Here is a 16,595-nt window from a genome sequence, read left to right on the forward strand (position 1 = left end):
TATGTGAACTGGTACAGCCATCATGGAAAACAGTATGGTGTTTCCTCAAAATATTAATAGAGTTCCCATATGACCCAGCAATCCTTCTTCTGGGTATCTACCTGAAAGGATTTATTCGCAGAGATATATGCATCCCTATGTGCTTTGCAGCACTATTCAAACTGCCCAAGACATGGGAACAACCAAAGTGCCTTTTGGCAGAGGACTGGATAAAGAAGATAAGGCACATTTATACAATGGAATACTGTTCAACCATAAGAAAAGATGAAATGACAACATGGATGAACGTTGAGAATATTATGCTAAGCAAAATAAGCCAGTCAGAAAAGCTAAGAACTCATACGTGGAATATAAAACTAAAACTCATAGACAAAGACAGACAACAGTATGGTGGTTACCAGAGGGAAGGGGGTTGGAAGTAAGTAAAGGATAAAGGAGGCCAAATATATGGTGATGGAAGATACTTTGTGGGTGGTGGGCACACAAGGCAACATACTGATCGTGTATCGTGGAAATGCTCTTCAAACCTATATGACCCTATTAACCAATTTCACTCCAATAAATTTAGTTTAAAAAAATAAATAAATACAAATAAAAATTGTATTGTGTTATTACAGTAGACATGGGCTAGAAAAATAGGTTTTGTAATGGGATGTTTCAAGTTGCCAAGCCTAAGCTTATTTCTTAATTAAAAAAGAAAAGAAAAGAATAGCTACTTAATTTAGTGGGCCTGGCACATAGATAGTGCCCACTGAATGTTAGAAATTATTATTTTTTAAACGAAGTGCCTGTTAATCAGAAAATGTTTAATTCCTTTGTTTGAATTATGTATGGTCCATTAAAAAGTGCTTTGTAAAACTATGTAATGTCATATTTAAAATATATTATAAAAATATTAAATAATGATATAACTAAACTATTTAAAAACATGTATCTTGTAAAAAGACAGAAAAATTCACCAAATTATTAATAAGTTATTGTTGAACTATGGCATTTTAAAAATTATCCCCTCTATCTCTCTGTTTTGGATGTATTTTAATTTAATCAGCAGAAACTAAATGAGCAAATTCCATAAATAGAAATTGTCAATGAAACTGCACTGGTATATTGAACTCTATTATACACTATCAATTGCTATTTTCATGGTACACTACTGTATCTTTCACCTCCACACATGCATGTCATAATCACATTTTTTTTGAAAAACAGCATCTAAATCATTGCTTACCTTCAAACATGATTTATTTTCAATAAAGTGTTGTAGTAGATCAGGTGGTTATATTAATTTTTTTCCATTTTACAGGTGAGAAAATAACCTAAACTGGCACACGCAGCTTCTTATTTCTGGAGCTGCTACAGATGCTGACAATCTAGTTAGTGGATTATGCTAATTGGTCACCCTATCCACCTCGCTTAACCCTAAGTAAACCGTTTTTGAACTAGCCACGCGCCCAAGGATCAGTCACCCAGCGCCTCTGGAGTGTATCCCCATCTGCCAAATGGGAATGGTGACATCTACCCTTCCTATCTCAGAGGCTTTTAGGAGAATCAAACTATGTAGTGCAGGTGGAAACTTTTTAAGTATGTAAAGGTAAGGTATTAAGATCAAAATCACCAACACTAATGATGGATAACTATGTGCTTCATGTTGTTTGGACGGCAATTACCGCTTAGTATATGCCCCAAAATAGCAGTTTCCCCTTCAAGTGCCTTTCTTGAAGTGAGAAAACATCAATAAAGTTGCATATACTTCTATATAACGTCAGAGGTTTCAGGCACTTTAGAGGTCATTTCTTCGACCTCAGCACAGTACCTCTCATGAGACTCAGCCTCTACGTGAGCACTTCAATTGAAAGAGAAACTCTTCACCTCATGGGGCACTTGTTTTCTTTGGGCCGACACAAAAATGTCATTCTGTTTACAACTCTACCTATTTCATTAAGCTCCAACAGAAAAGAAAAGTTACAACTTCCTTTTTTTTATCTTAAGAGGATTATGTATAACCAAATGCTGTTTAGGAACTTATTTTCTTATGTTTTTTCCTTTTCAACTTTCTTCTGCTGTGCTTGGATTGCTCATCTGAATGTCTAATTAGGAAGCCTCATCTTTCCTGGGTTTTCCTTGAGCATTGTTACTCTGCAGGCAAGAATTTTCATTTTTAAATTTTCATGACATCAGTATAATTCTCTATCATAAAATAGAAAGAGTGAGGAAAAAATTAGCTTCTTCAGGGTAAGTTGTGCAGTATGTGTAGCAATTTGCAAGTACTTTGTTTTGAATCTTAGAACTGGGTGTGTAATGAACAAACCCCTGCAAAGTAATAATGGGAGTGAGTGTTTTCTGGAACACCTTACCTGGGTAATATGGGGTAAGAGAAAGTTTGAGCCTTACAGGAACAACAACCAACTTGCTCAGCAGGAAAACCTCTCTTGCTGATATCAATTCAGACATAAAAGTATGTTCAAATCTAAACATGAAAAAAATGTGCAATTCTGCCCATCTTTAAGTGGCTCAGTCATTCCAAGCACTGTGCCTGCTTTTTAGGCTGCGATAAAGAGTAGGACAGCAAAGATGACAAGCTGGGTGTCTCTAACGATCAACCGTGCCCAGTGTCCAATGCCAAGGGATGAAGGCTGAGAGGCGGTTCTGAATATCCATCTTGCCCCTTCCATGGCACGAGTCTGCAAGTATCACAGGTGTTCAAAGGCATGTCAGGGTTTCATTCATAATAAGAAAAAGTATATTGTGAAGAAAAACTGCATAATTTAGAAAGCAATTTAATTAAGCTCAAAACGCTCTTGTGTGGTTGTAGTATTGTTGAAATCCATCAGCTCTTCTCATTTATTCAAGCCTTACGTTACTGGTGGTGGGAGACATCCAGCCTAGAGCACCTTCCATCTCTTCATTGACCCTGAGAGGAAAGGTGGGCTGTTTAGAAAAAGCAGCAGTCTCTCCCAGAATGAAAGGATTTACATGAATATATCTCAAGGATATATTGGCCACCGATAGATACAGCTATAGGAACAGGTAAGTTTGCTTTATTCAGAGATACCTCTGTATATCTCTTGGCCCTCCTTAAATTCTCCAAGCCCTGCCTTCCCCGAACTCCTTCCTGAGAATGCCAAGAGGTCTTTTCTCTGGGTAGGTACATGGAGTTTCCTACAGACTTATGAACTGAGTTCTATGGCAAATAAAAATCCTGGGTAATTCAGTCATTTCCTTGTTCTCAGCAGCCAGTTGAAACCGGTCAGAGTGCAAAAATAACTGTTGATATTGTGTCCTGAATAAGGATGAGAGCCTGCAGCAGTTGGCAATGCTTGAGAGTTCTGGTGCCTCCTGCTTATTCCTATCCTTCACAAAGGAGCGTGTAGGGAGGGAGGCATGAATGTAGCCAGTGCAAGGTGCTAGCACTGCTTTTATTTATTCACCACATTATTTTATCGAGGTATGAATAGAAATATCATTGAACTAATGTCATAAAACTTCTGTTTTTCTTTTCTTGGAGTTTCAAAGTATTTTCAATAAACATAAAAAAAACTATGAAAAACATGGGGTCAAAACATAGCCCATATTATCTTTAATAAGAAACTGGCTTTAGACAAGGATGCTGAGACAAATGGTGACCACAGAGGGTGAAAAGATAAATTAACTTTAAAATTTCTTCCAACATTCTATGGATCTGGAGGATCCTGATTAAACAGACAAAGTTTTTGGAAAGTACAGCTTTCCAATATGATCTTTCCTTCATCTTTTTCAGAATATAATTTATAAAGGCAAAACAGAATATCCAAAATTATGAGTTTGGGGATAACCATGATAATTAATGGAAAGAAATGAACTCAGAGTCAGTAAAGCAGGTAACAAGCTCCAATGCAGACTGAGGTGGCAATTATGCCTCATACAGTTAGTGGAAAGCACTGATATCACGGCCCTGCTGACAAATGTGTCAGGACCAGAGGCTGCAGACAGGAAACCAGGAGTACATCCCAGGGGGGCGCGCGAGAAGGTGGGCATCTTCCCTGAGTGATGACAAAAAGGCGGACTCCAAGGTCAGGACTGCTGTCCCGCGAGCAGTGCGGGAGTCCAAGAAAGGTTCAAAATCTCACCGAGTTCAGCAAAGTTCCCAGGCTGAGTCTGCGCTCGGTTTCTTCATTTTCCTGGGCAGCTCATCATCATGGACGGGATAGCCTGGCACCATGACCCTGCCAAAGCCAGGGTGGTAAAGGAAGAAGACGGCCAGGGCAGGGGGCACGCAAAGAACAGGCCGGGGGAGAAAGTGGGTGACATAGGAGGGAGGAGAGTGAGTGTGAAATGACCCTTCCTCCGTGAGGAAGCGACACAAAATGCCCAGATCAGAAAACTGCTTGAAGAAACTCCTTCCTGGGTGCAGCTGGAATCCATCTGTCAGTCTCCTGGAACCTCATCGCCCTGCACTTACTTGGTTTCTTCTGCTGCGGAGGAGGGGTGTGGAATCCCACTAACACAAATGAGAGGCTGGCTGTTTCTCACTCAGTTACGTACCTCCATGGTCCTGAGAAGGGTTCCCTGATTATCTAGTAACACCATTTGTAGCCCCAAATATCTGAATCCCACAAAACGGCCCCTCACTACCATGCATTGCTGTTGCCTGGGCACCTGAACTTAAGTGATCACTTTTTAATTCTGGATCTCAGCTTCCTCATGTGTTAAGTGAGGAAATGAGTTTAGGTGCTGTACTGTTTAAATGCTCCCCATTCTCTCCTTTTGTGAACTAGTCGTGTCTTGGTTTGCTGCTTCTACTATTAATTAGTCTATTTGTTTTCACAAATTATTGATTTAATAAAGTTTTACAGAATACTTTGTATTTATGACATACTTTCCATTTAATGGTATACTAAGTAGAAAATAAATCTCTTTTTGCTACACTGATAATAGGCCTTAATGCAATATAGAAAATCATCATATAATCATAAAAGGAAAAAGTCAACAAGAAATTTTAATATTTTTGATCTACATGTACCTAAAAACTTAGCCATGAAATAAGTGAAGCAGAAATAAACAGAAATACTATGAAAAACAGATCAATCAACAATGAGAATAGAAGATTTTAACATACTTCTCCCATAAAATAGAGTACTAAAATTAATAAATGGCTTTTTACAAAAATAATAAAAATATTAATATAAAATTACAAATGGATCAGATATCCAAATGTAAAAAAATAAAAATAAAACTCCAACTTCTGGTCAAGAGGGCAGCACAGATAAATGTAGTACTCAAATCCTCCCACAACTATATCAAAATTAAAACTACACTACAGAATGGTCATCATTCGGAAACGCCTAAAACCTAGCTGAATGGAAGTCCTACAGCTAGAGATTTAAAGAAGACACTGCAAGAGACTAGTAGGAGAGGTGGAGACACAGTCTGGATGGTTCCACACACATATATAGTGGTTTAAAATCAGAAGGGACATCTCAGCTGGGGAGGTCTTCTCTGAGGAGCAAGGAGTCCCGGCCCCACACCAGGCCCACCATCCCATGGTTCCAGTGCCAGGAAAAGAAGTTCCCCTAACTTTTGGCTGTAAAAACCGGAAAGGGTTGTGGCTGAGTGATATGGAGGCTCTTGGAGTCCCAGGCAGTTCCTCTTAAAGGACCCAAGCATGGACTTACTTGAACTCATTCTCTTTGAGTTCCAGCACAAGGACAGCAGCTTGAAAGGAACCAGGGACATGTGGGAAGGAAATGAATTGTCTGACACCAGGGCAATAGCTGGGAAGCAGCTTTCTGCCAGACAAAAATGCTGGCAGAGGCCATTGTTCCTTTTCTGAGACTGCCCTATCCTCTTCATGGCTGGAAGGTACCAGATCCGAGTCTCCATCAACCTGGCTCACAATGTTTGCCCCCCTCTGGTAATTCCCTGAGTCCCTACCCTACCTAATTTGGGGGCCCTCCCAAGCTGTTTCCAGTGGTTTTTCCATATCAATGACCTGTCTTGGCTCTTGCTTCAGACTTTCCTAAAATTTTTCAAACAAGCAACATCTGGACGCAGCATGCCCTGTACCTCTGGCTAAGTGACCCCAGGCCTGGGAATAGCAGCAGTCAACCTTGGTTTGCAGCTTGGCCTCTCTTGGCACTTCCTAACCCAACACGAACATCAGCCATCAGCAGATCACTTTGTAGCTCATGCTAGGTAGTCTATACAGATCACAGCAGAAGCTGACCTTGGCCTGCATCTCCTGGGGGCCCCAGAGCCAGAATACCCAGTGGACAGCTTTAGACCACATCAGAATACCACCCAACCACCTCTACAGATGACATACTCATGGAGTGGACTCGGGGGGCACCAAAGCATCACAGAAGTCCTCGTCTCTGGGGTGGGCCTTTGCACAGCTAATCCACCATGGTGGTTGGTGGTCACAGCCAGTCTTTGCAGCCAATCAGTCTGGGGGTCAATCACTCCCATTGACATGCCAATAGCAATCGAGACTCAACTATAAGAGGAGTGTGTAGACAGCCCACAGAGAGTGTGGGGGTACATCTAGAGCACCCAACTTCGATAATTGGAGAGACTGTGTCACTGGACCCTATAGAACACCTACTACTACATTAGGCCACTCTACCAAGCCCAGGAGATGTAGCAGCTCTAACTAATACAAAGTGCAAATTCAGGGAGGCTGCCAAAATGAGGAAACAAGGAATCATGTCCTACATGAAAGAACAGAACAAAACTCCAGAAAAAGAATTAAACAAAATGGAGACAAGCAATCTACTGGATACAGAGTTCCAAACACTGGTTATAAAAATGCTCTATGAACTTAGTGAGAACTTCAACAGCATAAAAAAGAACATGGAAACCATAAAAAGAACCATTCTGAAATGAAAAATACACTAACTGAAATGAAGACTATTTTACTGGGAATCAACAATAGAACAGAGGGAGCTGAGAATCAAATCAGCAATTTGAAATATATGGAAGCAAAATCATCCAATCACAACAGCAAACAAACAAACAAACAAAAAACAGAAACAGGATCCAAAAAAATAAAGATAGTATAAGGAGCCTCTGGGACAACTTCAAGCATGAAAATATTCACATCATGGGGTTACAGAAGGAGAAAAGAGAGAGCAAGAAATTAAAAACCTATTTGCAAAAATAAAAGCAGAAAATTTCCCTAGCTTTGTGAAGGAAATGGACATACAAGTCCAGAAAGTGCAGAGTCCCAAACAAGATGAAACCAAAGAAGCCCACACCAAGACACATGTTAATTAAAATGCCTAAGACTGAAGATAAAGAGAGAATCTTAATGGCAGCAAGAGAAAAGCAGTTAGTTATCTAAAAGGTAGTTCCCATTAAACTGTCAGCTGATTTCTCAACAAAAACTTTGTAGGCCAGAAGAGATTGGCAAGAAATATTCAAAGTACTGAAAAGCAAAGACCTACAACCAACATTATTCTACCCAGCAAAGCTACCATTTAGAATTGAAGGACATATAAAGAGGTTCCCAGACAAGAAAAAGCTAAAGGAATTCATCACCGCCAAAAAACAATTATTGTGGGAAATGTTAAAGAGTCTTCTTTAAGGAGAAGAAAATAAAGATAAAATATATGACCAATAAAATGGCAATAAATACATATCTATTGGCAGTTGAATCTATAAAACAAAATAAACAAATAAGCAGAATGAAACAGACTTACAGATACAGAGAATACTTTGACAGTTGCCATGAGAGAGGGTTTGGGAGAATGGGTGAAAAGGATGAAGGGATTAAGAAGTACAAATTGGTTGTTACAGAATAGTCATGGGGATGTAAAGCACAGCATAGGAAATATAGTCATTAATATTCTAATAATTATGTATTTTGCCAGATGCATATGGGATTTATAAGAATAATCACTTAGTAAGTTATATAATATCTAATCACTGTGGTGTACACCTGAAACTAATATAGTGTATGTCAACCATAATTAAAAAATTAAAATATTATTTAAAAATGAAACTCCACAAGTACAAGAAAAAAATAATTAGAAAATAATATATACTCATGAATTTTAATATAACAAAATATGAAATTTTCATTTATATAGTTTGAAAATCTTAATTGTAACTAACATTTAGGGACCTACCATTTATTACATTTTGGTGTAACATCAAAGAAGAATATCTAGAGTTATCTGAAAAAGTTTTTCCAGCTACTTATCTTTTTATACTTGAAACAAAATAACACATTACAACAGATTGAATGCAAAAACCATTAAAAGAATTCACCTAGCTTCCACTAAGCCAGGCATTAGAAACATATTTGCAAAAATGTTAAACAACATCACTCTTCTCACTATATTTTTTATGTTCCCAATTGAGGGTTTTTTTTTTTTTTCATTAAAACATGTTGCTTATGTTAACATGGGATGAGTTGTGTTATTTTTAAATTCCTCCGTTTTACTTTTTAATATGGGAAATATCAATAGATTTAATTGACAGAAAAAATCATTTGAGGTTGAGGGGTGGGGAGTTAGTGTTTAAAAAAATTATTTGTGGCCCTCAGTAATTTTTGAGAGTATAAAAAGTCCTGAGGTCAAATCCTGAGCAGATTTAAGATCTACTCTTCTGGACTAAATCTCTTTGTCACAGGGACCACATTATATTGACTATCATATCCCAGGTCCTAGGCCCAATATCAAGCTCAGAGAAAGAATTAAACAAACATATTTGAAAGAAATGAAATGCAAATGGGGCACTGCTCTGGGCAGAAGAGAGATGTAAAATTCAGAGGAAGGTTTGCCGCTGCCCCGGAGGACAGCTTGGTTTGTCCTCTTCCATGGTGCGGAAGTCAGACCCGTGGAGAGTTTTCTCTGATTCTAAGATGACTCACTCAAGAATATCAGAGATCCTAGAGAGGTTTTATAAGAGCTACCAAGATGGTTCATAGTTATAATAAAACGTAAGTAAAACATTGCTTATCAGCTGGAACATATAATATGACTTGATAAGTAGATTCCTCTGCGATGCACCTTGGTTGACTGCTCTTTGTACTCGTGGAGGAAGGAACAGGAGCAAGCAACTTAGCCTGAAGCCTGGGGGATTTAGAGGCAAAGAGAATTTGGTGGGACTGAGGGTTATTAGTATTATAACGGGCTTATTAGGAACATTAGGAAGTTTGAATTGGCTGAAGAGCTCTTTTGCTGAAGGAATGGGAACAAAATAATGTTCTCTGATTGCCTCAATTGGCTGCATTAATTTAAAAAAAAAAAAACAGAAACAGCTACACTATTTGGAAAATTATACTATTTCAATTAAATTCAAGAAATACACTGACCTAACTGGTGTGGCTCAGTGGATTGAGCACCGGCCTGTGAAACAAAGTGTTGTTTGTTTGATTCCCAGTCAGGGCACATGCCTGAGTTGCAGGCCAGGTCCCCAGTAGGAGGCTCATGAGGTGCAATCACACATTGATGTTTTTCTCCCTCTCTTTCTCCCTCCCTTCCCTTCTCTAAAAATAAATAAATAAAATCTTTAAAAAAAAAAGAAATACATAAACCATCATAAAAGTATTTCCATTCTGCCTCATTAAAATATTATGGTTTATTCTGAACAGATAAAGTATAAAGAGCCAACAGTAAGGCCATACTTAAATAAATTAAATTCACATTATTAATTAAGTTTCTCCCTGTTATGAATTACATTTTGTTCCACCCTATAGTTGTACGTTGAAGTCCTAACCCTGAGTGTCTCAGAATGTCACTTTATTTGGGCCAAATCATTGCAGATGTAACCAGTTGATTTAGGATGAGGTTAGAATGGAGTAGGGCGGACACTTAACTTGATGTGACTGGTGTCCTTATGAAAAAGGGAAATCTGATGAGAGACAGGTACAGCGAGAAGACAAAATAAACACACATGGAGAATGCAATGTGAGGATCAAGGCAGAAATCAGATTCCTCCACAAGCCAACAACCTCCAAAAATTTCTAATAGACCTCCAGAAGCTAGGGGAGAGGTGAGGAAGAGATGCATCCCAACAGCCCTCAGAAGGGACCAACTCTGCTGACACCTTGACCTTCAGCATCTAGCCTCCAAAACAGACACTACAACTGACAATAAATCTCCATGTTTAAGCCACTCAGTTTGCATTATGTTGCAATGGCACCCTTAGCAAGGGATTTTAGTTTAAAGGGCAAGAGGAGTAAAAAGATAGTACATCCAGTGTCATAAGTGACGCAGTGGGGTAGGATGCAAAGGACTACTCCCAGATGAGCACCAATCTGTAGCTTGTTTGATAAAAAGAATCTGGGGACAGATATATGATTCCCAAGCTGCTCATCAATGCCTTTCTCAGTCCTCCTCTGAAGTCACTCATCACATCGTGCCTCCTAGCTGCCCTTTTGACCCTTGAGAACTGTGCTCACTCGAATGCAGCTGACCTGTGTTTGAAGGTGGTCCTACTCAATTAGCAAGCTCTAGTAGCATAGATCATGGCAGTGTTCATATAAAGCAAAGTAAAGGTATGATCTGCTTTAAACTCATAGTGTATGCAACTCAATGGTTAAAGATACTGCGGCTATGGAGAGCAGAAGTGAGAATTACAGAGAGTCAAGTTCTATGTATGCCTTCTGCTTTCCACTGTTTGTCAAGCTCCCTAAGGCAGAGTTCAGCCAAAGCTGTAAGTACTTGAAAGAGTCAAAAATGATGTCAAAGTACACAGGGAAAAAAATGAGAAGATTGATTTTAACTAATAATTACGATGATTGAAAACCTAATTTGGTGATACAAGGTTTCATTCGGTCTCAAGGACGTGCATGGAATAGTTCTCTGAACTTTTATATTTCCCTTGAATATCCAGTATATATTCATATCCCCAGCTCCCAATCAAATCTCCGCCCCCACCCTTTCACCTCTTAGTCCCACTCTGTAAAAAGGAGAGAAAAATCTCACTGTCTTCAGTGTGAGGAAGCTGCCCACATGCTCATTAACTGCAACCACCCTCAAATGTAAGTTGATTATTTTTATCCTTCTACATTTCAACCTTGTTCCTGTTTTCAAATTCAGCATCCCTGAATTGTTTCTGTTAAGTTTTGCCTGAGCAGAACAGATCCTTGGGAGATCAGGGAGAAGAGCAAGGAATCATGAAAGGTGTTGGCTTTGCTTGTTTAAAGTCTGAGACAAGCGTCTCATTGCCCCAGTTCCCAGCCCAGGGGCTGTGGAGTGCGTTTGCTCCTGAGTCACTCTCCACTCTGGGCCATGGGTTGGGCTCCACCCCTTCAGGTGCTGAACTTCCTCTTACTCATGAGACATTCCTCTATCTATTGAGATAGGTGAACAGGTAAGGAGTGTTTGTTTGTTTTTTTTTAAGTGTATAGCAAGCTACACTATCTTGTTTTATTTATCGTGTAACAACAAATTCAACAATAAAATCAAAGGAAAAGTTTTTTGATCCCAAAGGATAAAACGTCCCTTCACCAATCCATCTCCATCTACTCTAATGTAATTATGGATTATTTACCCACATCTCATCTCCCTGGCAGCTTGCAGCCAAGATGTCCGTAGCTAACAAATGAGATGACATACAAGGTGATTTGTCATTATTGCAGGTCATTAGTTCTGTGTGTGTCTAATTCCTATCTTTTCCACAATAGCTATCTTTTCTATAACGCTGGGTCATGGAAGACTCGGGAATTTGGACTTTATTAGGAGGGAAACCGTCCATGTTTGCTTACAGATTCCCAGACTACATGCACACACACATACCACAAATCTTAGAGACAAATGATAACGAAAAAACTAAATCAAAAAGGTCAACTTTTATTGATTAAAACAGAAAAGTGTTTTTAATATAAGGAATTATAACTATACAAAATTTAAAGTGCATTCTTGTAATGGCATTTACTAACACAGTTTCATTTGCTACTATGGCTTCTACTACCAGTCTTGTCTTACTGGGGAGGGGAAAAATCGGCCTGGTGGCTGAGACCACTGCCTTTGTCAAGAAGACTCTTGTGAGGAATGCCTCTAATATCTGTTCCCTCCGATTTCCTGCTAAGAAATGTAGCTGTGCTGCCCTCTAATGGTTGTCACCATGCAGATGACCAGATTGTTGCCAGCATTTTGCTACTGAACCACCATTGTATGAACTGTCATCAGAAACACAGGGCAGAGTATAGACTCTAAACCAAACGCACATCACCTTTTCCAAAAGAATCACCATTGTTTAGTCAACACTAGAATGATCACTTTTCTACATTTGTATTTGACAAGAGAATTTATGGAATTCTCAGAAGCCAGTACCTCATACTCCTTCATTAATAGGTCATGGAGCCCAAAGAATCCTGCTTTAGATTGTGATACATTGAAAACAAAGTAGATGTTTATCAGGAAGCAAGCAAGACCTGAAGTTGGCAGCAGCACTTTTTAAGTGTACTGATTAGCTCCCCTCTATGTATGTTGATTGTAGGTATGCATGTATGCATTTCCCCTTAAAAAGTGTAAATTCATTTACCCAAATCTCAGTCTCTTTTGGTAATTTCCTTTATGACAGATTTCTCATTGCCATTCACATATACGATGGTACTCTGTAAAAGGTCAAAAATAGAATCTTCATTCAAGGTTCAAACTTCATTCAAGTGTGAGCTTCCAGATTACCTACTTTCAGACCTATTTTTATTTGACTCCAAAGACCTGGAAGGGAATAGTGGAAGAAGTGTGGCTTGGATGTGCTTGGCACACTTTTAAGCCCAGGGGCCTAACCTTCTATTACCTGTGAAGTTTGACAAAGAAAAGAACCAGTTTACAATTTTAGGCAAGCAAAAATAAAAAGGCTTCTTTCAGCCTAAGGAAGAACTGCATCTAAACTAGCCGATCAAGTCACATAAATATGAATAACCCTGTTTTAAAGTGGCATGTGGTTCTATTGACCACGCCTCAGTAAAAGCAGCTTCTATAGCCCAGCTGCTAGTTGCTATCTCTGAGATCCATTTATAAATAATTGAAGTATTTAGTATGAAATTGCTACCCTGTGTATGAAAGAGATCATTGTGCAAGTGCCTATCAGATGAGGAACCCCAAATTAGCGTTAGATAGAAGACGACGGTGTAGGCCATGTTAGTAGGGTGCACACACGCATGCGTGGATGTTCTCAACCAGCACATCAGAGATAGCTTGTAAGGGAAAGCAGGAGAATGCTGCTTCAATTGCTCCTTCATCTCCTCCAAGTGAGTGGTCTAGGTCAAAGCACCGGCTTTAACCCAAAGCTCTTGAATTTTCTTCTAGCTGGGAAAACTAGATTACAGTAAAAGTAAAAGGAGATTGAGAAAGGAAAAAGCAAAATGTCAGAATGTGATGGCATCACTATTACAGCATTACAGGATTGTGTTCTGAATAGTTAAAAAAAATCAACTCACACACATAAACAGAAATCTCAGTAACATTATTCTAAGAGCTGCAAAGGAGGAAAAACTGTGTTGATAGCAGTAGAGAGAATAAAAGTATTATAATTCTGTTGTTCCAGAAATAATAATTTGGGGGGAGAGTGGAAAGGAAATCTACATGGCAAACTTCTTCATAATAGATTATTTTTTTCTTTTCACAGCAATTTTTTTCTTCAGCAATTTTAGGGTAGGACATAAGAAGAACCAGCGTATTTATGGTTGACAAGTGGCAAATTCAGATTGAGTTTTCATATAAATTGCAAAGGATCCTCACTCTTATCTCCCACAAACAGATTACATTAATTCTGAGAGGAAATTTGAGTCTAAATTTATTAACAAATAGCTTCTTTCAAATATTTTGTAAAAGATGCTGATGAAAATACTTTGAAAAGTTTGGTGCAGGATATTTTTTAAAGTATGTATTATATTTCACTCTTCTAAAATTTCCTGAAATAACTCATTCTTCAAAGCAAGGAAATATTGCTTCAAAACACATATGTTTTATCAGCAATTATTTACTGAGAATTTTCCCTTTTTAAAGTATGGTGTTAGACTCTGGCGGGTGGTCAAAGATTTATAAGCAGGGTCTTCACTCTCAAAGGACCTACAGCATACAGAGATGTTCCAGGGAAATAAATCCACGTTCCTACACTGTTTGGGGGGTCATATCTAATTCAAAAAATTTACAGACAACTCTCCCTTACAGAGTCTCCTCAGTTCCTATTGAATAATAAATATGGGAAAAGCAATAGAGACTTTTGATATAGAGTACTCCTATAAAGAGAAACCACAAACAATAAATTTTGAACTCACAACTCCAGTAGCTTTACACTAATATTATATTTGATCAACTTGGAAGAATAAGCTATAGTTTCTCAGAATAGCAGGAAATTCTGAGAAGGATGAGATAGAGTTTAATTGTTCTATTTAACCTCTGGAGCCCATACTGTCAAAGGGAATCTTCTAACTGGGGTAGGGCCTAAGATAAGGGAAAATGAGCAGGATGGCCAAAGCATATTTCTGGTACATCAAAGGGCTGTATTACCTGAAACTACTAAAATAGGCTGATGCTGAGACAGCTGCTAAAATTGAAGCAAAGCTCATTTGCATCATCAGCTCACATACTTGCACTGTGCTCAGTTACTGAGCTAAACATTTGTGCTACCTAGCCTCTCAGTCAGCGTGTGAAGCCAGACTGTTTAGCTGACACATTTCTAGGTTTCCGCACGTCTCTGTGTCCTGTAGAAAACCATGGGGGTGGCAACACACGCTCTCTTTTCTTTCAAATTCAACTTCCCTTGGGAATATGAACTGCATCTTTGGTGCCATAATGTGGGAGGTGAGGGAGTTATATCCTTACAAGCAGCTGTTCTGTATTTAGATAAAAGCTATATCCGTCAAGAGTGTTGGCAAGGTAGAGAGACCTGAAAATGATGGGCAGCAAAAGCCAGACAACAAAGAAAGTATTTTCTACCCATTGTTTCATTTATTTCTTCCATTAATTCTGAATGTTGCCCTGAGATCTGCTATTGTGTTTTCTGTGCACCATGTCATTTATTTCATTCCTTATACCCAGAACCTTACTCTGAGATTCTTTATGGATCTTATATCTATGTCTCTCAGTGCTATAAGATCGCACCATGTCATGGCAAGACGCTTTTTACTGTAATTGCTGCCAGAGTGGTGAAGAGACCCATAAGCTTTTAGTACATGGAATCCAGCTACTCCATCTGTCCAATCCCTCCTTCTCTTCTTGTACACTGCCTCAAGCTATGGCCTTTTAAGGAAAATGGAGCCAGATTTAAGAACGAAAACCTTGGAGAGATCCAATATTATCACTGTTCACAGACTCTCATGGGTCAGTCAAGGAAATGCCCTGAAGCAAGAAGGTAAAAAGTTGGTCTGACTGCAGAATACCACCTGGTGATTTAATCAATATGACTATTGACCTTTCTTTTCTTTTTATGTGAAGCTACATGCTCGGTTCAAGAGGGAAGATTTCCGAGCTAAAGGATAATCGTTCTGGCTTTGGGAAGCTGAGCAACCAAAATATCATAGAAGCATTCTCGTGTGGCCCCTGAAAATCTCCATGTCTCTTCTAAGTTTCCACAGCTTAAAAGAAGTAATAGGTGAACCTGTAGAGACCAGCTCTGGAAAGGCTAATGAGCTATATACCATGAAATCAGGTGTCAGGGCATCTCTTAAATTTCCTTTCTGCTAATCTTACATTCATGTTTTTGGTGTGTCTGGCTCTGGGTTTTCACTACCTTGTGAGACCTTTGAGAACAGAAAGAATGTCATCTACTTTTATAGATTCAACACCTTGCATAATACCTGGAACATAGTAGCTTTTTCTTTCTAAGTACTTAGGGAATTGAAATTATGCCAGATTTCCTATTTGAGGTGCCTACCCACAATCATTGAATTATGATAATCAGTCTAAATCTAGAGGATTTGCTCCTTCACTCCTAACAACTGAAAAACAGTAAGGTACTCAAAGTATTGGTGGTCTAGAAAGGGAAATTTTCATGTATAAATACAGACACATTGATTCAAATTAACCAAAAGGACCAGGTTTAAGTATCTTTAATCCTCCAAGTAAAAAGTTAAGCCCCACATGATAAATAACCAGACCTTAATTTTTATGTTGCCTGAAATTTATATCATTGAGTTAACAACCTTAAAAATAGTCTGATAAGAGTCCATGAGAAAATATTTTTATAGCTTTTTCCTAAATGAAAAAGGAAGAGCTCCATTTTGAAAACTATTATTCTGAAAAATATTCTTTTAATTAGTCCATTCAGTTCCACAATGAGCAGTACAACATACCTTAGCTCTGAAATTCACAAGATCATTACTTTACATACCAAGAGTGACCCTAGTTTAGGAAGAACTGAAATCACCTTGATGTATATAGACTGAGCTCCAGGAGCATTTCAAAATACAAAGTCTTAAAATATAGGCAGTATGTGTGTTTATTATGAACAAAATGAGGTAGGCAATGTGTGACCTCACTAAAATCCTTCAAAAATGAAATTTATAGAACAAAAAAACTCCATTGGAATTAATAAGCTATTGTCTTTTGAAAATATTTTGTAAACATCAAAGCATTAGGAATCTGTGTCATATTATTGTTTAAAGTTTATGAACAATGCCTCTATTTTATCTTTTTAAGTTAGGCTAGCTAAGTGTAAAA

This window comes from Pteronotus mesoamericanus, unplaced genomic scaffold, assembly GCF_021234165.1.
Source record: "Pteronotus mesoamericanus isolate MK-2021 breed Mesoamerican mustached bat unplaced genomic scaffold, CSHL_Meso_final contig_74, whole genome shotgun sequence".
NCBI classification, from domain to species: domain Eukaryota; kingdom Metazoa; phylum Chordata; class Mammalia; order Chiroptera; family Mormoopidae; genus Pteronotus; species Pteronotus mesoamericanus.